The sequence below is a fragment of the Sarcophilus harrisii genome, chromosome 2 (assembly GCF_902635505.1).
Source record: "Sarcophilus harrisii chromosome 2, mSarHar1.11, whole genome shotgun sequence".
Taxonomy (NCBI): Eukaryota; Metazoa; Chordata; class Mammalia; order Dasyuromorphia; family Dasyuridae; genus Sarcophilus; species Sarcophilus harrisii.
In genome coordinates, this window is record NC_045427.1 from 536,407,573 (window position 1) to 536,428,067 (window position 20,495).

Sequence of the window (20,495 nt, forward strand, 5' to 3'; positions counted from 1 at the left end):
TCCACATAAAATATTATACCCTTACTTATGGGTGCTCTGTCTAAAGGAATGTGCCTTTGATCACTGATTCTACCTTAAAGATCATACCTTAAGACCAAATCACTTTTGGCTCTCATTGATTGGCTAACAATAGTTCCCACAGCAAGCCCTACTTGTTCACTCTTTGAGCCTTGATTGACTCAAAATGAATGTAAATAGCATTTTTTTTTCTGTTTCTCCAGAGACCCTGAGGATCTTCTCCTCCAAGATTATTAATTTTTTTTTAACTAGGTAAAAGAGGTCATTCTATGTTTAATTTCTTACCTAGCTGTAAGCACGGATTGGAAATTGTCTCAGTCACAATGAGACCTGCTAAAACTTAAAAAGGCAAAATCTCCCACTGCATGTAAGGCCATCTGCAGTTGTCCCTAGAAATGTCTTGCCACTGATTCAGATGACTCTGGAAGAAAAAAGTGAGGCTAGTGGCTTTGCACAGTGTCTCTTCAATCCAATCCATCCACATGTCCCTGTGTCATCTCCCTCATATCATGGTTCTCTTTGAGAACAAAGGACAAACAAGAACACCATGACCATCACATGCCAGAACCAGCATTTAATTCCTGACTCCAAGGATACACCCATATCCATTTAACCATATTGCTTTTTATTTTATAGAATCATAGAATTAGAACTAGAAGGGATCTTAAAAATCATTGTCTAACTTTTTTGGATCCTCAGAGAAGACTAAGGCTCACAGAGGTTAAATTCCTTGACCAAAAATCACACAAACAGGAAACATGTGAAGTGATTTTAGCTGAGATGACTTAAAATTTATTTTTGGACTGGAAATATAACAAAAGTAAAGCTTTGTTCCTTTTTTTTTAACCTCTCTTATGCTATGTTTGTACTTTTTCCTAGAAAAAGGATGTCTAAGAAAACAAGATTGCAATATCATCAAAAAGTTTCTAGGACAGAATACCTGAGTTTGTCATGTAATGAAAATGGGAATAATGTAAAATAGACAATGTGTGAGTTACTTGTTGGGCTGGAACCTTATGTAAGAATAAAATTAGATCCCTTATAATTCCTGTTTCTGTGAAGCATTTTTTATCAAGTATTTTTCTCAAGACCTTTGAACTTACTGTCTTTAGAATGGTTATGCTACCAAGTCTGTCTTGTTTGTATACCTTACACAGGGTGGCAATAGTCTTCCAGATTTCAGTTTCATAGTTTCAGGTACTATTGCCATAGAGGGCAAGGGAAGGGAGGTGTTAGATAGTAAAAGTATATTTGAAATGGAGAGAAAAAAAAATCTACATTTCAATGAAAATACTTTCAAGGCATTTCAAATAAGAATTGGAGAGAAATAATTACAAAGTTTGGAAAGAAAGAATCTTAGCTTTGATCTGCCTTTCTTCTGTAAAGCAATTAAAATAAGCAATTTTTCAAATACTAAGCAGAAAATTACTAATGGCTGAACCCAAAAGCTTTCATTTGCTTCTCAGGGCTTTCATTCCTCTAAAAAAAAAAAAAAAAAAAAAAAGACAAAAAAAATTAAGGTGGCTTTTCAGATAGATTAATGCATAAAGCATTTACTGGTTGGCTGTCATAAAACTACAGCAGCATAGAATAGCTGAGATTAAGAGCTAGATTTAAATCATGCAACAAACAGTCCAGTTAATATCAATGTCTAATTAAGAAATGCATAAGAAGTCTGTAATGTTGATTTGATGGAGAAAAACTCTAATAGTGCTCTATTGGAATTTTCCATTTCAATTGCCTTTGCAGACTTTTAATGGCTATGTCTCTTACATAGTCTTTTGTATTCACAATTTAGGAATTAAAATCAGGACCTAATGTAGACATTAACTATTCTGGAGGGTAGGCTTTATAAACAAAAAGAAGTAACAATTCTTGAAGATTTAATTTGAAAAAGACTACTAGAATTGGACTTCAAAGTTAAGCTTTTACTTTTTTCTTCACTTCTTAAAACTTCAGATCAATTGGCATTCATATGTAGTGAGATATGGAATACTTTGTCATTTACTTAAGTTATTGCACTGAATGTGTTGAATTGTAATTGTACTAGCTGCGTAGATTGTAATCTCTTGGCATGTCTCCTCAGCAACAGCAATGTGAACAATTAACCATTTGTCTACCATTAAGAATCATAAAGGCTGGAATTGTTGATGTTGGGAAGTCTAATGTGATTGGGTGCAGTTTCAGTGGTCTTCTTAGGTATTCCTAAATGTTCTCAAGTAACTGAATTAATGACTATATCAATTGTTATGTTTCTAATGTCTTTAGAAAAGAGACTGAAGAAATGAAAAACTAGTCCTTGTATTAAATCAGTAATGTTATCACTACCTTAGTGTTGATCCAGAGGGAATTAGAGCAAGATTTGAAACACTAAATAACCCTAATGACACTAGGAAGAAGCTCACCAGGGAGTTGTTTGAGAGTTTGTCAGAGCACATTAAAATACAATACATTCACATAATAAAAAAGGGCACATCATTCCATCTGTCTATACATTCCTTTCCAATATTATATTTGTCTTGGGACTTTTCAAAATTACATCACCTAACTCTATTCCTTTACTTAGTGAGTAAAAATGTGGGGAAAATGGAGATCAAATCAGAATAATTATATAAGTGAAAGTCTACAATTTAAATCATTATTGCTTAAGATACCATTGCTTTAATCAGTCCTATCATAAATCAGTTCTTTCCACATAAGAAGTTCTTAAAGTGCTGTTAAACAAATCATGCCCCTTAAAAGGAATGATGCAATTGGAAAGCTTCTGAAGATAGATAGAAAATCCTTTTTAGCTTCTAGTCAAATTCAGCTATTTTACACAATAGCTTCGATTCTATAAACATCCAGTTCTTTCTTGGAAATTGTTACAAATATTTATGCCCATGGTATTGCATTTAAATAAAAAAAATACTGTTCTTAGGAAAAATTCAAACTTATAGTTATTGCTTCTACTCATTGGGAATAAAGTCTTATTTTTACTCCCTTCTTTGACCTTTTGGACTCAATATATTGCTGCATTAGTAATGTGAATATAGTGCTTTCTATGCTGTCTAGTGGTTATTTGAGGAAATTCAAGTCAAAAACATTTACTAAAGGCATATTATATTCAAGGTACATACTGGACACTGGGGAACCAGAGACAAGGAAAAACAAGTCTCTGCTTTAAAGAAATTAACATTCTGTTATGGAACATTGTTATTCTATAAGAAATGCTCAGCAGGACGATTTCAGAAAGGCCTGGAGAGACTTACATGAACTGATGCTAAGTGAGATGAGAAGAACCAGGAGATCATTGTACACAGCAACAGCAAAATTGTCTGATGAGAAATTTTGATGGATGTGGCACTTCTCAACAATGAGACGATTCAGACTAGTTCCCATGATCTTGTGATGAAGAGAGCCATCTACACCCAGAGAGAGAACTGTGGGAAATGAGTGTGGATCACAACATAGTATTCACATTATTTTTATTTTTGTTTGCTTGCATTTTATTTTCTTTCTTCTTTTTTTTCCCCCTTTTTGATTTGATTTTTCTTGTGCAGCAAGATAATTGTATAAATATGTATGCATATATTAGATTTAACATATATTTTAATCATATTTAACATATATTGGATTACTTGCTCTCTAGGGGAGGGGTGGGGAGAAGGGGGGGAATGGGAACACAGAGTTTTGCAAGGGTTAATGTTGAAAAATTATCCATGCATATCTTTTGAAAATTAAAAAGTTTTAATTAAAAAAGGAAATAAATTAATATTCTATCCATAAGAATATAATTTTTTTAGTCACATATTTTGTAAGACATTTTGGAGTTTAATGGCTGGATTAATTTTTTTTATTTTTTTGAAAAGTTGGGGCAAGTTACTTTTTTGTCCTGTGCAATTTTCATTCATGATTTCTTAAAATATAGCTCTGAAAAAACAGGTTTTTCCCATCATTATTCAAATGGACATACTTTGTTGTGTCTTTAAACCCAAATCATCCTGGCTTTTTTAAAAATGGCCAATAACAGCCTCCATCCCAAACCTCTGTTGCTCAATCTTTAGATTTTGATGGCTTAGGAGTATAAATGGCAATTGTTTTCTGTTCTGACCAGAAATTCTAAAGGTCTTTCCTTTTCAAATTGATACTTTTGTGATGATAAACTAGGTTGTCTTTTGTCACTTTTCTTATTTAGCCCTTGGTTGTTGTCCTACCAAAATAATATGATTATATTAGACTCAAGTTACTATCTGACTGTGGCTGATAACAACAGTACAAATTCAAAATGCTCTACCACAGATTGGGCACAAATAAGTCATGTGAACATTTGTGTTGGATTCTAAATCTGTACATCTCATTTCTTTTTGAACTACTTTAGTTCTGCTTTGCTCATAGAGCTGCAGCTACTGTAGCTCAGAACTCCCTGGCTCAAAACATTGTGAGCATTAATCTTCCAAAAGCTGGTATCATAGGAATGTCTGATTATGCCAGTTATTCTCTAGTATCTGACCAAATTATCCACCTACACAGCAATGGCAATCTTTTGGACTTCTGACAAATAAATCATATGGCTTTGAAAATGTGGAAAGAGCCAAACTATAATATTGATTCTTTACTTGCATACTTCATCGAGTATAGCACCAATGTCTTCTATATCATGAAATCAACTCCAAAGTTCTTCAGAGAGACTTTATTGCAATAATCAGACAAAAACTAATCCAGTCAATTGCACCAATAAAATTAGCTGAGAGGTGGTCATGCAGCAGAAAGCAGGAATGTTTATACAAACTGTCTTGTGGCTGTAAAACAATAATACATGTTACACAAACACTTGATCATGATCATTCCTGGGCTTTCTTCTTCTACATATAGCTTGACTAGATTCCAATTAATTATGCTCCATCACAAAGTCAACTACAGAGTAGGGATTAGAAAAAAAAAGTCACTGGAACAAATAAAGATTTGGACAGCAAAGTTCAGGAAAGTCAAATATGAAAATGTTCAATCTAGAGAAGAGAAGATTGAGAAAAGACTTAGAAATGATCTTTAATATCCAAAATATTTTGTGAAGTTTAACTAACTTTATTCTCTTTTCCCTGAGACAGAACAAGATAAAATAACCTTAAGGTGTGATTCAGTTTAGGCAAGATACAAAGAAGAGTCAAATGTAACTTAGTGGATAGAGAACTGGCCTCAAATACAGGAAAGACCTGAATTCAAGTCCTGACTGACATAGACTACTGTATGAGTTTAGGTAAGTCATTTAACTTCTTAATGATCTAGCCAACTCTATAAGTCTCAAGGAAGTTGCTAACTTGCATAAAAAAAGAAAAATTTCTACACCAGAAAGCTTTTCATAATTATGAAATCACATATGCTACATCTATCCCATCAGAAAGAAATTTTTGAGAGAGCAATTGTTGAATATTATGATGCATTCCCAAGTGAATTTATAGAACTTTCTGTTCTAAGAGTTGGGTAAATTCTTATCTAGGTACAATATCTAGGTAATATGTGTGTAGATGAAAGGATATTAAAAAAACTGACTCTTCAGTGTATCTTTAATGACTTTTATTAAGAACTGTTTAAAACTTTTAAGTGAAACTTAAAATCTTAAAGCAGTTATACTTTTTTTGAGAAGTTATTGAGTGAGTTTATTCTAATACTTAAATGGATCTCTGAGCTCAGTGATTTGGTTATTCCTGTAAAAATATCTCTTCCATTACCTTCAGTAAATTCACCATAGGGACTCCACCCATAATTAGGTGTGGTTTGTTTGTTTGTTTGTTTCTCATAGATATTTTGCAGATAATAATCAAACACCTAAGATGGCCATGGTTATCTCTCACTCCCACCGCATGATTATGGGGAAGAGGAGAAGAGATAAAGGAAGGGGACAACTTTTTCATCAATACATTTCTTTGTCAGGATCTCACACTTTATTTTCTAACTAAACTACTCTTTTTGTTTTTTTTCATAAATGACATTCCAATTCCCCTTTGGGTTTTTTTTCCCCTTTGTTCCATATGCCTGGAATGCACTCCCTCCTCACTTAAACTTCTTAAAATCTTTAGTTCCCTTCAAAGTTCAGCTCCAACATGAGGTGTTTTCTCCTCCCTCAGTTGCTAATGTTTTTCCCTACTACTGAAATTAGTTACCTTATATATATTTTATATGTATTTACATGCATACATGTTTCTTCTCTTAATAGATAATAAGCTCTTTGACTTATAGTGTGTTAAGTACTGGGGACCCAGATGCCTAGGACATAATAGGTGCTTAAGAAATGCTTGTTGGTTGGTCAGTACTTGAATAGCAAGCCGCTGGGAATTACATATCACCTCATTGTGGAAGCTGTTTTGAAAGGCAGCATGATATAGTAGAAAGTGCAATGAACTGGGAATCTACTAGAATTTAGGAGTCCTAGGTTCTAGTACTACTTTTGTCACTTTTGGTTGTGTGATACTATGAGTAAGTCATTCAGTTTGCTGGGTTCAGTTTCTTCAAATATAAAAGAAAGGAGTTGGGAAAAATGATCTATAAGACTCTTTCCATCCTATTCTTTCACTCTTAGCTCTGCTTCTGAATTTCCCAAGTTCTCAACCATATCCCAGCAGGCTCTTCACACTGGAATGTCTTCCTGTCTTCTTGGTGCAGCTTCTAATTGTGGTGAGTTACTCTTAGAACCTCCATTTTGAGGAAGTGCTCAGACCAGTCATGCTCATTCTTTCACTCCTCTTCTGGCTCTATTCCTGACTCTAAACTTCTCTATTGTGGACCTTAGTGGTACCTTCTTTCTCTCCCCTTCCCCTCAAGATATCCAGCTCTCTTTTATGTGATGTCTTCCCTCCTTGTGGGGAAGAGTATAAGCATTTATATGATGCCTATTGAATGGGACTGATTGGATGGAGTATTTCTCAGTATTGAGTCACATGTTCCCCATTTCCAGAACTGAGACCTTGGGGAGGTCATTTATTCTCTGGAAGAATGAACTTTGAACCTGAGATGCAGGAAGTTGCAGGAAGTGACATGACCTGTGGGAGGCAGCCAGCATTAGTGATCACTGGTCAAGGATGGTTACATCATGTTAGTTTATCCAATGAGAAGGCTAGAATCTTTAGCTTTTAAACCCTGGACAAACCGGAAACAGGTCAGGTTCCAGGTGCACATGGCAGGAGTTAGGATGGCTCCCAGGTGTGACTGGGTCTCTCCCTGAAAGGATTAAATAAATGTTTTCTCTTTGTACCTGATGATATCTCTGATTAGTTAATTGGTTGTGAAGGGGGTCTTGCACCCGACCCATCCCCTTACACTACTATGTACCATTTGCTATGCTAAAGGTCTCTGTCTCCGTTTGTCTGTGTCTCTTTCTCTGTCTCTCTCTCTCAAACAAATATTACTTCAGTTTATCCTTGCAAGCAGCCTGCAATATAGATGTTGTTATTTTTCCTATTTAACAGCTGAGAGAATCAAAACAGATGGAGGGTGTGTTTTAACCAGGATCACACAGCTAATCAGTATTAGTGGTCATATTTGAACGCAAGTCTTTCTGATTTCAGTTTAGGAACTCTACTACACCAGCAGCTGCCTCTATTAGAATATAAGCTCCTTAAGATCTAGGATTGTCTTTGTCTTTCCTTGTAAATGTATTCCTAGTTCTTAGTACAGTGACTGACACACAGTAAACACTTAATATATGCTCGCTGATGATTTACAGTATATAAATGTATGACTACAAAATTAATCTTTAACAGAAATAGTGAAGCAATTAATTTTTTTCATTATGTAGTGTGTAATGTAATATAGTGTGTGTTTGCATGTACAAGAGCATGTGCATGTATATTCAGAAGAAAATAGCAAGTAATTAATCCTCTCCTCTGGAGAAGTTATTGGATTCTTAAAGCCATTACTCTGATTTTTCTTCCTCTAATATTTTTTAATGGAAAATGTTACTATTGTCCTGTAAAAAGGATTGTAGCTATCAGATAATCTTTTAGTAGACTGAGGAGTACATTTCCAGATTATAAAGACTTCATTTTTTAAAAAGAAGGATTTTTTTTTTTTTTTTTTTTTTTTTTACTTACTGATATATGTATGTGTTAGCTCCATGTACAGAATATAAGCTCCCTGAGCACAGGGACTAATTCATTTTGTCTTTGTTTCCCAAGTGCTTAGTAGATTGGCAGAGTTGGTCATAAATAAACATTTATTGAACTAAACAATGACAAAGAAAGTCAATCAATCAATCAACACACATTTATTAAGTGCCTATTATGTGATAAACATACAAGATATAAAGAAGTGTAAAGAAAGCTTTCCTTCATAACTTATGGGATAGAATTTTTTTTCTTTGTTGTCAGTCCCAAACCTTTCTCAAGCACTACATTCATTTTGAAAAGCTAAAATATTCTCACAAAACCAGGTATTCTGTAGGAGTCTTAAAATTTTCCCCAAACCAATTGTTCCTGCTATGATTATCCTCTTCCCGGCTCAGGTGTAGCCCTCATTGCGTTACACCTGCCTTGCTTTGTGTTCACATGTGGGCAATGCCATTCCACATTACTCCACCTTTCAAAACACCTGTATAATTGACTCACCATTTCATTTCCTCTGGGACTAGTCTTATATGCCTTGTCTGCTCCACAATTGTGGGCAGGTGGAATTATTCTCCATCATGTGATCTTTGGCCAGCTGGATGAAAGGGACGAAACTGCTCATTTCCATTTGTGACTGAAAGCAACATTATAAGACATTAGATTAGAAATCATGAGATTTCTTGGGAGCTACTTGTTAGATACTAAGAAAAACTAATTGATATAGAGGGAATGGAAAGAATCCCTGTTAATACAATCTACCAGTAATTAACTTCTCCCTTCTAGATCATTATAGATCCATTATAATCATAGAAACTTATTTAAATAGCAAATCTACTAAAACTAAGCTTCTTAAACTATGGGTTGCAACCAGTTATGGGGTCTCATAACTAAATGTGAGGGTTGTGAAATTATGATTTATTATTAAGAAATATTTGATTTTTATATCTATGATATATATCTTTATACCTGGGATCACCTAAAAATTTCTTGGGTGAAAAGGGTACTAAAACAAGTGAGGGGCGGCAGGGCATAGGAAAGCCTATGACACTTACTAGAGTCATTGCTAAATCTTAGTTTCCTCATCTATGATATGGGGATAACAATACCTGCAAAATCTATTCCATCACATTGGGAGGCATAAATGACATAATTTGTATAAAGCAGTATGCAAACTTTAAGTGACTATACTATTGCTCATTATTATGTAAGTAAACAAGGTAAAAGGAAAGTAGATGGTGTTTGAAAGTATTGCCTATAGAATATTTGTGGTAGGAATAAAACAATAAAACATGTGAGATATTTAGTGCCTTCTCTTTATAGAAGTTCTCAGAAAAATGTACATATTGCATTTCCTAATCTTAATAATGATTTTCCCCAATGTAAGAAATACCCATGTTACTAGACCAAAGAGATAGAATCTTCTTAAATTGGCTGTTTATATCCACCTTAAGTTCTGTTAAATTCTTAAACTCAAACTATAGGAAATACAAGAGCTTATCAAATCTTACCTTCTTATTTTACATGACCTGAGGTAGAAATCACTGAGTGACTTGCTCAAAGTCTCACAATTAGTGAATAACATAGCTAGGTCTTCTGATGACCAATCTAATGTTCTTTCTATTAGCTGCTATAGAAATGCTCTCCATTGATGTGGTTTAGCAACTTGACTTTAATTTATTATCTTAGAGCTTTAACTGGGGCACAGAGAGGTTAATTGACTTATCCATAATCACACAGCTGGCATGTATTATAAGACAGGATTCAGCTGAGGTCTTCATGACTTCAAGGTTAGCATTTTATAGATTATAAGATGCTGCTTGCCATACTTCTTCATACAAGGTATTATCCAGTTAATGACAAACAAAAATTCACTTTTCCCCAATAATAGCATATAAGTTTCTACAGGGCAGAAATAGGACTTACTTTTGTGTTTGTCTTGTGAATACTGGGCATGTAGTAGTTTAATAAATATTAGTTATTGACCAGTTAGTATTTTATAACTGAAATCTCATTTGGTTTTCATATTCTGTGAGGAAGATAGTACAAATAGCTATTATCCCCATTTGACAGATGGGGAAATTGAAATGCAAAAAGATTTCATATCTAGTAATGGTGGAGCTAGAATAAGAGCCCTGGTCTATTGGTTCCAAATTTAGAATTCATTCTATAATAGCATTCTGCCTCTCTAATAGTTTGTAACATTATAATGAGAGCACAATTTAATGTGATAAGAATTATATAATTCTAAAGAATAAAGTTATTTTGCCATTTTGTATTATATAATAGAAGTTTTAAAATTCTCAGACCAGCAGATTATATATCCATTAGTGTTTTTCTTTGCAGAATTGCGGTGTAAGAACATAGAAATCCTCTGTTAAGAGATCATTGGGCCATCTACTTTGGTAACTTGCCTTTGGCAATGGTCTATGCCTAATGTTACAGAGGAAGGCAAAAATAAAAACCATAATGCACCTGGTCAATTATGCATTGCTACACCATAGGGGGGAAAATTCCTTCCTAACCCCAGCTGGTGATCGGTTTATGCCCTGAAGCATGGGGATTGATATGCCTTGTAACTTTTTAACCTAGTTAGTGTAGCTGCCAATGTTATTCCTATTCATATAAATTTCTAATCCTTTTTTGAATCTTGCAAGACTATTGGTCTCAATAATATCCTGCGGCCACAAATTCCATAGGTTGATTATACGCTGCTTAAAAAAGTATTTCCTTTTATCCGTTTTAAATTTGTTGCCTTTTAACTTCATCAGATGGTCCTTGTTCTTGCATTATGGGGCACAGGCAGTTGGAATTGGTTTTTATTTACCCAATCATTTTCCATATTTCTATTAAAATCTATCCTTTAAATTTTTACTCTGGCTAAATCCATTTTGAATCCCAGCAACATTAAGAATACTTTGTATCATTTATCTTCAAAATGGCTCAAAAATCATCCACCAGTCTTGGCTAATATCCTTGCAACATCCCTATTGTTATTATTATTCCCATTTTGTTTGTGACAAAACAAAGAATGAGCTATCAAATGACTTGTCCATGGTCACACAGCAATTTATCAATTCCTCTTAAGAGAATTATTGTTTTCATTCTGCCATTTTGCTCTTCCCTCAAATGCCCTAACTTTCTAGTTCCTTAATCTATTCCATTTCCCCTCTCTCTCCTTCTCCTAATCAGATTCCTGATTTTTATATGGTAATCCATTCACTTTATCATCCTATATGTCAATCCTTTCCTCTAACCTCTGATGAAGAGATGACTTTTGCTCACCACCCCTATAGCTTTTGTTGGCAAAAAGTGTGTTGGAGGAAGCTCTCAGGGACTTCTAAGAATCAAATGTTAAATTTTCAGTGTGAGCATTTAACTTCAACAAATGAGTAAAAGGTACAAACCAGGCTTTGCTTGGGTTATTATTTTGGTGATTGTCTTAAGACAGTGATGGATAAAGATATTATCAACACAGATTAAACTCAAAAGTATCATGTGTACATAGTATTTCCCCCTAGAGAAGCAGTTGTTAAACAAACCTACCACATTTCTAGAATATCGCTAGCATTATCATCCTTTTTTGTTTCTTTCCTAGACTTTCTGGCTCTAGCTTCCTCCTTTCCTTTCTTTCACTTTCTCTTTTTCTTTTAATATCTCCCAAATAACTAATTTCCTTCCTTGCTATCAACAAGCACACACAACTTTTCCCCATCCTTAAAAATAAAATCCTTTCAAGATTCCATCATTCCACTAGCTATCATTTCATATATTTCTTCTTTTCTCAACAAACTCCTGGAAAAAGTCACTTATAGTCAGTACTCCACTTTGCCTGTTCTCAGTTTCTTCTAAATCCTCTGCAATTTGGTTGTCAGCCTCATCTTAATCACCAAATATGATGATCTCTTCTCACAGTTTTCTTCTTTGACAATCCAGTCTCTTGGAATGATACAAATAGAAACGACAACGTAAGTTTTCCCCTGGATTCTTTTTCATTGATAGTTTACATACAGTTTTGTTTATTCAAGTAAATCGAAAAGGAGGATTGAAGCACAATTTTTTTTTCTTTTGAAGTTTAGGGATATCAAGAATATAGATCGTTAAATTACAGGATGCAAATTCATGAGTAAATAACTCAACTAGTATCCTTTCCCTAACTATACTATATTTTCTTTTATCTGAGGAACTGCAGGCTGGCCTGACACTAGGAAAATTTGTGAAATAGGTGAATTTAATCTCTTTCCCATTTACCTTCCTCTGTGTCCCTTTTCCTTACTTTCACTTTCTTTCCTTCATCCCTAAACACCTAGCTATGATTTCCAGGTCTCTCATTTTTATACAAAGTACTCCTAATTAGTCATTGACACTATAATGGTAATTCACTGATTAAAAGTATTTTAAAGTATACTATGTCCAAGCTTATACAGTAGAATATTTTAAAATTCTAATCGCAATAAGGAGTATACATGTTACTTATATATTGTGTATAAAATCTAGGTCCTCATATTTCTCCTCAGAAGATTTGAATTTTAAAGATAAAGAAAGGAACCTCCAAGAATATACTCTAACTGTGCTATCTAAAGCACTCTGCCTGAGGTTGACTCCAGGCATACTTTTGAGGGTGTAATTGAAGTTTTTTTTTTTTTTTTTTTAACTTAAAAGCCACTATATTCACCACTCTTTGTTTTATGAAGTTGTAATAATCAAATAATTTACCACCAATTGGTGGGTATTTGATTATGCTTGATTATGACCCTCTCTATTTTAGCTAGAATGGTCCTCAGAAAGCAAAGGTTTTGTTTTGTATAAGTTTGTGTGTATGTGTGTGTGTATGTATATGTATTTGGGGGGGAGGATTGTACTCAGAGTCTTTTTAGGAAGGTAGAGTCTGCCAAAGCTCATGCTCCACTGGCATATCATTTAATAACTTAATTCCATCCTGAGATGAACTTGAAGGTAGGACTTTATAGATCAGAAAGGATGACAGTATCTAAGATGTATTTGATTGAAAAATCTGGGTTGCTCAAATAGCAAGTATGTGTGATGTTAAGAAAATTTGGAGAAGACATCAAGGAATATTAGATAGTTCTCCTGTGGTGAAATTAGGGGAAGATTTGGACAGAGTTTATATAGCATGAGGATGCAGAATGTATTACATCTGCACTCATAAGAGGAATACATGAGATCATGGATCCATTGACATATCTGAATTTGCCACTCCTGGGAATAATATGCTCCATAATTTCCCCTGAGTTCTCATATATTCTTTTAGACCTACTTTGAACATTTATATATAGCTATGTACATAAAATATAAATGTACATATAAATATACATGCCTATTTCTCTTTTTATGTCAAGATCACATGAGAAAATATTTCTAAAGCAGTCAGTAGTGTCTTGTACATAATAGATGCTTAATAAATACTTATTCCTTTTCCTTCCCATCCTATCCAAAGATACTATGGCCAAGTGTATTGCATTATTATTTATTGTTGAAACACAGTTCCATGTCTTTTTTATGTATTTTCTTTGCATGAAGCCAAACCTTTGAGTTTCTTTGAGGCTACTGGTAGACCTGTGGTTGTACATCATTCTGGGTCTACTTCTGTTCAAAATGTATCTTTCTATTTCTTAGCATTGGCTCTTCCTTTTGCTACTGTTTCTAAGCTGTCCACAACTATGCTGGATCATTTGAAATTGTACTGAAGTACATCTTGCAACATTTCTTCTGACCACCCTGCTTGTTTTTGTCCCACTTGAATTCCCAATATAGCAGCTGCCTGCGTATCCCACTGTAAGTCATGATGAAGTAAATTGGAGCTCTAAAAACAGATGTACTGAAGTGCTTCAAGAAGATGTAAGTATAACCAAAAATAACAATGCTTTACAGATGAATCTAGTTACACAGCCAAGATCATTACTAGATCATTGTATCCTGTTTTTAGTTTTATACTGAAAAAAAAAAAAAAGAAATTGTAGAAATTCTGGAAGGAGTAATGAAATCAGATAAAGGATATGAAGGAGGAATTATACTAACAATACATTTACAAAGAAACTTAAAAGTTTACAAAATGTTTTCCTAAAAACAACTTGCGATGTAAATAATACCAAATGTGATGATTGTTTTCTCCATTTTTTCCTATTAACTTTACCCCTTCTTTAAATTTTCTTATTTCTCTAAAAAGTACTACCTTCCTTTCAGTCATTCAGTTTTGCCAACTAGGAATAATTCTCAATTCCTCTCTCCCTCTCATTTTCCATACTCAATTATTTGTCAAGCCTTGTCAATTTTATTTCTAAATCTCTTGCACCATCCCTTTCTATTTACATAGCCAGTACCTCTGTTGGGGTCCTCATGCCTTCTTGCCTAGACTTAATTGGAGCCCCTACTTCCAATCTCTTTTTTTCTTTTCTATCTATTCTCTGAATAGCTGCCAAAAAAAATAGCCACAAAAACTTCCTAAGCACAGGTATGAAAGATTTACGCTTAATGATTTTTGAATGAAATATAATCCTCATTTTGAAAATAAGTAAACTGAGGTTTAGATACATTTAAGTGACTTGTTCATATTTATCTAAGGCAATAAGTAACAGGTTCATAGAGTCACACAATTTTGTAGTTGGACCAGACCTTAGGAATCTAGTTCATACCCCAAAAAGAATCCCTACTACAACATATTTAATAAGTATTTGAAGACCTCCAATGAAGAAGAAATTACCACCACTTGAAACTTCTAACCTTTGTTCTGACTCAGGATGCCAACAAATTCATTAAATTCAACAGTTAACAAATTACCAAACAATTGTGCTTTCTTCACATGTCAGCAAGGTTATGCTTAAAATTCTGCAATTACCAAAAAGACTGGATGGTTTTTGAAGAAGCAGAGGAACTAAAGACTAAACCATCAACATTCAGTAGATTATGGTGAAAACAAGGGAATTCCAGTAAAAAAAAAATATTCTGTTTCTGCTTCCCTGACTATACTAAAGTCTTTGAATGTGGGTCACAAGTTCTCAAAGAAGTTTTCTCCTAAGGAACCTTTGTGCAAATCTGTAATGTCTGGACTAACTCTGTGGAGGACCTTGGATCAGCTCCAGTTATTGATCTTAGTGGAGGAGTGAAGGAGGCAGGACAGCCACCACGAAGCTGGTCAAAGATGGAGTCTGGAGTCTGGAGTCTTCTCTGTGTCTGTAGCTGAGAGAGCCTTCTGTGTCTGAGACTCCCTTAAATACTTCAGTAGGATTACATCCCTACGGCACACTGAGCACCATTACATCACTATAAGCACTGTTCTTGATTCAAGTATACCTCTTCAGAGTTTCTGTCCTCTACACAATTCAAGAAATAACAAAAGTGAACATGGAACAGTTCATTGCTTTAAGAGTAAAAAAAAGAATAAGATAATATTGTATTGTCACCTTATTAATTTAACTCATATGTAAAGCACCTTATACAAAATCCCAAGCTGGACGAAGTAAAAGCTAGGATTAAAATTCTAAAATATTCTAACTCTAAAGAATTAAGGGGAAATATCAGCAATCTCAGTTATACAGATGATAACACTTTGATGCAGAAAGTAAAGAAGAATTGAGAAGCCTTTTGATGAGGATGAAAGAGGAGAGAAGCCAAAGCTGGTTTGAACATAAAACTCCTAAGATCTTGACAACTGGTCCCATCATTTCCTGGGAAATAGAAGGAAAAGAAATGGAAGAATTTTCAGATTTTATAATTTTGGGCTCAAAGATCACTGCAGATGGTGACTGTATCTATGAAATCTAAAGATACTTGCTCCTTGAAAAGAAAGCTATGACAAATTTGTATAGCATACTAGAAACTTGAGACTTTACCTTATCAACAAAGGTCTGTATGGTCAAAGTTATGGTTTTCCCACTAGTAATATGGGGTTGGGAGAGTTAGACCATTATAATGAAAGCTGAGAACTACAATTTTGAATTATGATGCTGAAGAAGACTTTTGAGAGTCTCTAACTCAATTAAGGAGATCAAATCCTGGCTCCATTACCAACATTAATTCAGGGTGATCATTGGAAGGACAAATACTAAAGATGAAGCTTAAATATTTATGCCATATAATGAGAAGACAGACTCATTGAAAGACCCTGATACGAGGAGAGTTTGAGGACAAAAAGAGAAGGGGACAGCAGAGGATGAGATGGATAGATAGTGACATAGAAGCAATGAACATGAGCTTGGACATTCTTTGGGAGATAGTGGAGGATAGAAAGGGCCTGTGTGGTCTGTGAAATCATGAAGAATCAGACATAACTGAATACCTGAATGGAAAAAAAATCTACAACCACAAACCCTTGTTCCTACTTCTATCCTCTGAGACAAAACAGAACAAATTAATTCCCTTTCCAAATGACAATCCTTCAAATTCTTGATGACAGCTATCATGTCTCCACTGAATTTTCTTTTTTTCAGATTAAATATCCCTAGTACCTCAATAGATACACATATGACAAAGACTTCACCATTCTGATTATCTTTCTTTGGAAATTTAACAAATTTTCAGTTTTTTCTAGATTGTGGCACACAGAATTGAATATAATGTATGGTCTGATAAGAGCAGAGTCCCACGAGCTATCACCTCATTATTTTTGGAACCTATGTCTTCAATAGAGCCCAAGAACAGATTTTCTTTTTTGACTTTCTCATTATGCTTCTGACACATATTTAGTTAGTGATCTACTAACCCCCCCCCTCTTTTGAGGGGTAGACTGCAAACTAACCAAGCTGCCCCTATCTTGTAACTTGTCACATTGATTTAAAAAACATCTATCTATCTATCTATCTATCTAGAACAACATAAATCCCTACTGAATTTCAACATTCCAACTTATTAGACTCATTCAAAAGGTTCAGCAGACCAATATCTTATTGGATTCTGACTTTATCCTATATGTTAGTTATAACCTTCACCTTTGTGTAATCTGCAAATTTGATAAGTATGTCTTCTATACCTGAAGTCAAATCATTGAAAAAAATTTTAAAAACCATCAAAGATTTCTGGGGACTTCTGATGGAAGCTCCAGACAAGCTGACAGAAAACATTCTTAATTCTGAATCTATCTGGTTATATTATTATCCTATCCACATCTATCTTTTCCACAAGAACATGGTAACCTATATCTCTACTGGCAAACCACAAAACATTTTTCTAATGTCTTGCTAAAATCAAAGAAAACTACATCTACTCATTCCTTGATTTATCACGTTAATAACCTAGAAAAAAAGTATGATAAGATTAGTCTAGCATAATTATTCTTTGTTATTTTTATTTTTAATTATCATCTGTTTCTTTGTTGTTTTCCCCTGGCTTGATCTATTCTTGATGAAGCCATGGTGACTTTTTATAATAACTGTTTCCTTTTCTGGATTCACTAACTATCCTTTGAAAATATATCCTAGAATTTTCCCAGGAATTAAAATAAAATTCATTGGCCTATAGTTTGTAGACTCTATTCTTTTTGCTATTTTTGAAAATTAGGATAACATTTGTTCTTTATCCATCCTGAATTACCTCTCCTAATCTTCACAGTCAAGCAAATGAGACTCAGAATTCACATCTATCTGTGAGATTTTTCTGTACCTGAGGATACAATTCATCTGGGCCAAGTAATGAAAATAATTGTCAACAGCAGGTAGGCAGTCATTTGCTTTTTCAAGACTGTTTGTTCAACCTTCCCAACATGGTGAAAAAGAATCACCATGTTGGTGTTGGAAACAGGATTTGAATCTATATTTCCTGTCTAATCCCATTGCATAATATCATGGAAGTTTATGGATCTGAGATTCTTTAAAAAAAAAAAAAAGAGAAAATTTAGAATTAAATTTTGAAATAATCTTTAGGTATTTGTAGAATTATTGATTGATTATAGGATATTGACTAGCTGTTTTACATCTGTTTTGAAATTAAAAAAAAGAAAGGAAAGCAAATAGTCTAGAAAGAGAGATTAGTTATAAAGATGACATGAATAGCTGGAGAAAAAGAGATTAGCTTTTCTTTGCCCTACTTTATATATCTAGAATGAAATCAACAGATATTTATTGACATCTTTGGAGTGTAAGGCACCATGCTATATTGCTATGGGGAAAACAAAGAAGAGTAAAACACATTTTTCTTTACTTAAAAACTTTATGGTCTACCTGGGGAGATTATCTGAATCTCTAAAGTTATATAATAAAAAATGAAGAAAGAACTTCAGACAACAATAGAAAGGCTATACCATACAAATACACAATGAGTAAATGAACAACAAAGATAATAAGTGTTCTAGGAGTTTGGAGAGGGACTCAAAAATGTTCAGGGACAGCCTCAACTTTGTCTGGTGTCCATCTCTAGATGGGCTATGCTGATTTATTACTATCATGGAAGCTCTTCAACTTTTCAAGTTTCATGAAAAGTAAAGATCTCGGGCCATGATCTCTGAATTTCAAATCATTTTCACTTGCTACAATTGTCTAAATTCATACATACAGATCTGTTTTCTCAACCTAAGGCTTCCTTCAATTTTCCTTCTCCTCTTTTCCTTCAATCCTTTCCCTCAGTTACTTAATTCAATAGCTGCATTCATAGATATTCTAGTTCCTTGTTAATGCAAAACAAAAACAAAATTCAACAACTATTCTGTTTATATAATACAACTTTTTCCTTGAGGAAATCCTACTTTCTTCTATTCTGCCTTTACTAATTGCCCCTGTCTTTTAGCTTTTTGAATTTGGAATTTTATCATCTTTCTTTTATTCATCATATCACCTTGAATGTAGTCTTTTTTATTGATGGGTCCACAATCCTGAAAAAGCAAATCCATCTTTTTAAATGCCTTTAGCAGTCCCTTATTTCACCACTTGTTTTTTCTTGGTAACTAATATCTCTACTATCTACCCACAAGATACCTCACCTTTATAATACATCGATTTCCTGAACTATTTCAATCTTGTGACCATATGTTACCAAATACACCTTTACTGTTATCATTAGCAAGCATGATTTTACCTTTGAATACTCTACTGTGGGCTTCTGCATTACATACTGTCTCCTTGCCTGTAACCTTTTCTATATTCTACTCACTCTGAATGTACTGTTTTCTCACTAGTACTCTTAACTTGTTAGCCCTGCATACCAGAGATGTCAATTCTTTGCCTTTTTGTATTCCCTCTTTATATTGAATTCCTGAATTATAATTACTTTAGTCCTACCTTCACCATCATCCTATATGCCTTTGACTCTCCTCAACTTTCTTAAAATCTAAACTTCCAAGCATCAGTTATTTCATCTTTTTGTGCTATCATGGTTTTTAGAAAAAATGTTTTCAAAATTTTTTTTTTATATACTCCATCATGAAAAAATATTCAAGGCTTTCCTATATTTTGAGGCCCTTTCATTAGTGAACACAGAAATAATGCTAATCATAAAAGCTGCTAGTTTGATATTAGTTTAGTAATCTCAGTAGGTAGTGTCCTATTCAATTCCTGAAAAGTCAAATATGGGGTTTAGTTTATAATGCATGTGTACGGGTGCATATACATGGAGGAGAAGAAAACTTGAAAAAATGAATTAGACTTTATTTCATCTTCAAATGCTACAAAAAATACCAAGAAACTTCAATTAGCTAATTCCAAAAGGATCTTTTTTGTGGATTATTTCTCTTAAAGTTTTTGCTTTACTTTTTCAGAGTAGGTACTTTTTTTGTTATTGAACATTATGTAGCAGTGAATTAGTCAATTCCACTTTTATAGAATGAAAGGGGAATTTCTCTTGAAATTTCTTTCAGGTGTGGAGGAATTTAATTTCAAAATATGAAGAAAGCAAGACTAGGCAGTTGTTTAAAAAAAATCGAAAAGCCCTTAATATTCAATGTCACATTTATTGCTATAAAATATTTCTCTCTCTCTCTTAGACATCTGGTTCCCATTATGTATAGTATTGGGTACTTCAGTTCACTAGCCATTTTGCATACAAAATAGTTGCTACCAAAATTCTCATTGGTATCAATTGGTACAAGTGTTCACCAAGTCATTTTATTTGACAAAGGTTTACAGGCAAGTCATCTATTAGCAACTTGAACCCTGAATATACACAATAGAAAAATTAATTTGACTATACTATTCATCTCAAGGAGTAAGTTGCTTAAAACTAAGAAATGAAGAACTTTACAAAGAATTTTTCTTTCATGTGTTTATTAGGGAAAAACTGGGTTGAAATAAAAACAAAAAAATGAGCAAGCTATAAGAAAGCTGAAGTGAATATTTTCTATTAATGTTGACCCAGAAATGAGAAAGGCAATATGGAATGTTTGCTAATGAGTCATGAATTTCATTGTAATTGTTTCCATATTTAGGATAGTGCCCTTCCTAAACCATCTAATCTTTGACA

At 33.8% G+C, this 20,495-nt stretch overlaps 1 long non-coding RNA gene across 12 annotated transcripts in view; it reads left to right on the forward strand.

The window, feature by feature from the left end:
* The window catches only part of LOC111719314, a 177,348-nt gene that overhangs the window by 39,898 nt on the left and 116,955 nt on the right, over positions 1-20,495 (forward strand). For all 12 annotated transcript variants that reach the window (XR_004232418.1, XR_004232426.1, XR_004232417.1 and 9 more), the window contains 3 exons: positions 5,106-5,254; positions 13,869-13,952; positions 17,658-17,760. This is a non-coding gene — a long non-coding RNA (uncharacterized LOC111719314). The remainder of the gene's footprint in view (positions 1-5,105; positions 5,255-13,868; positions 13,953-17,657; positions 17,761-20,495) is intronic.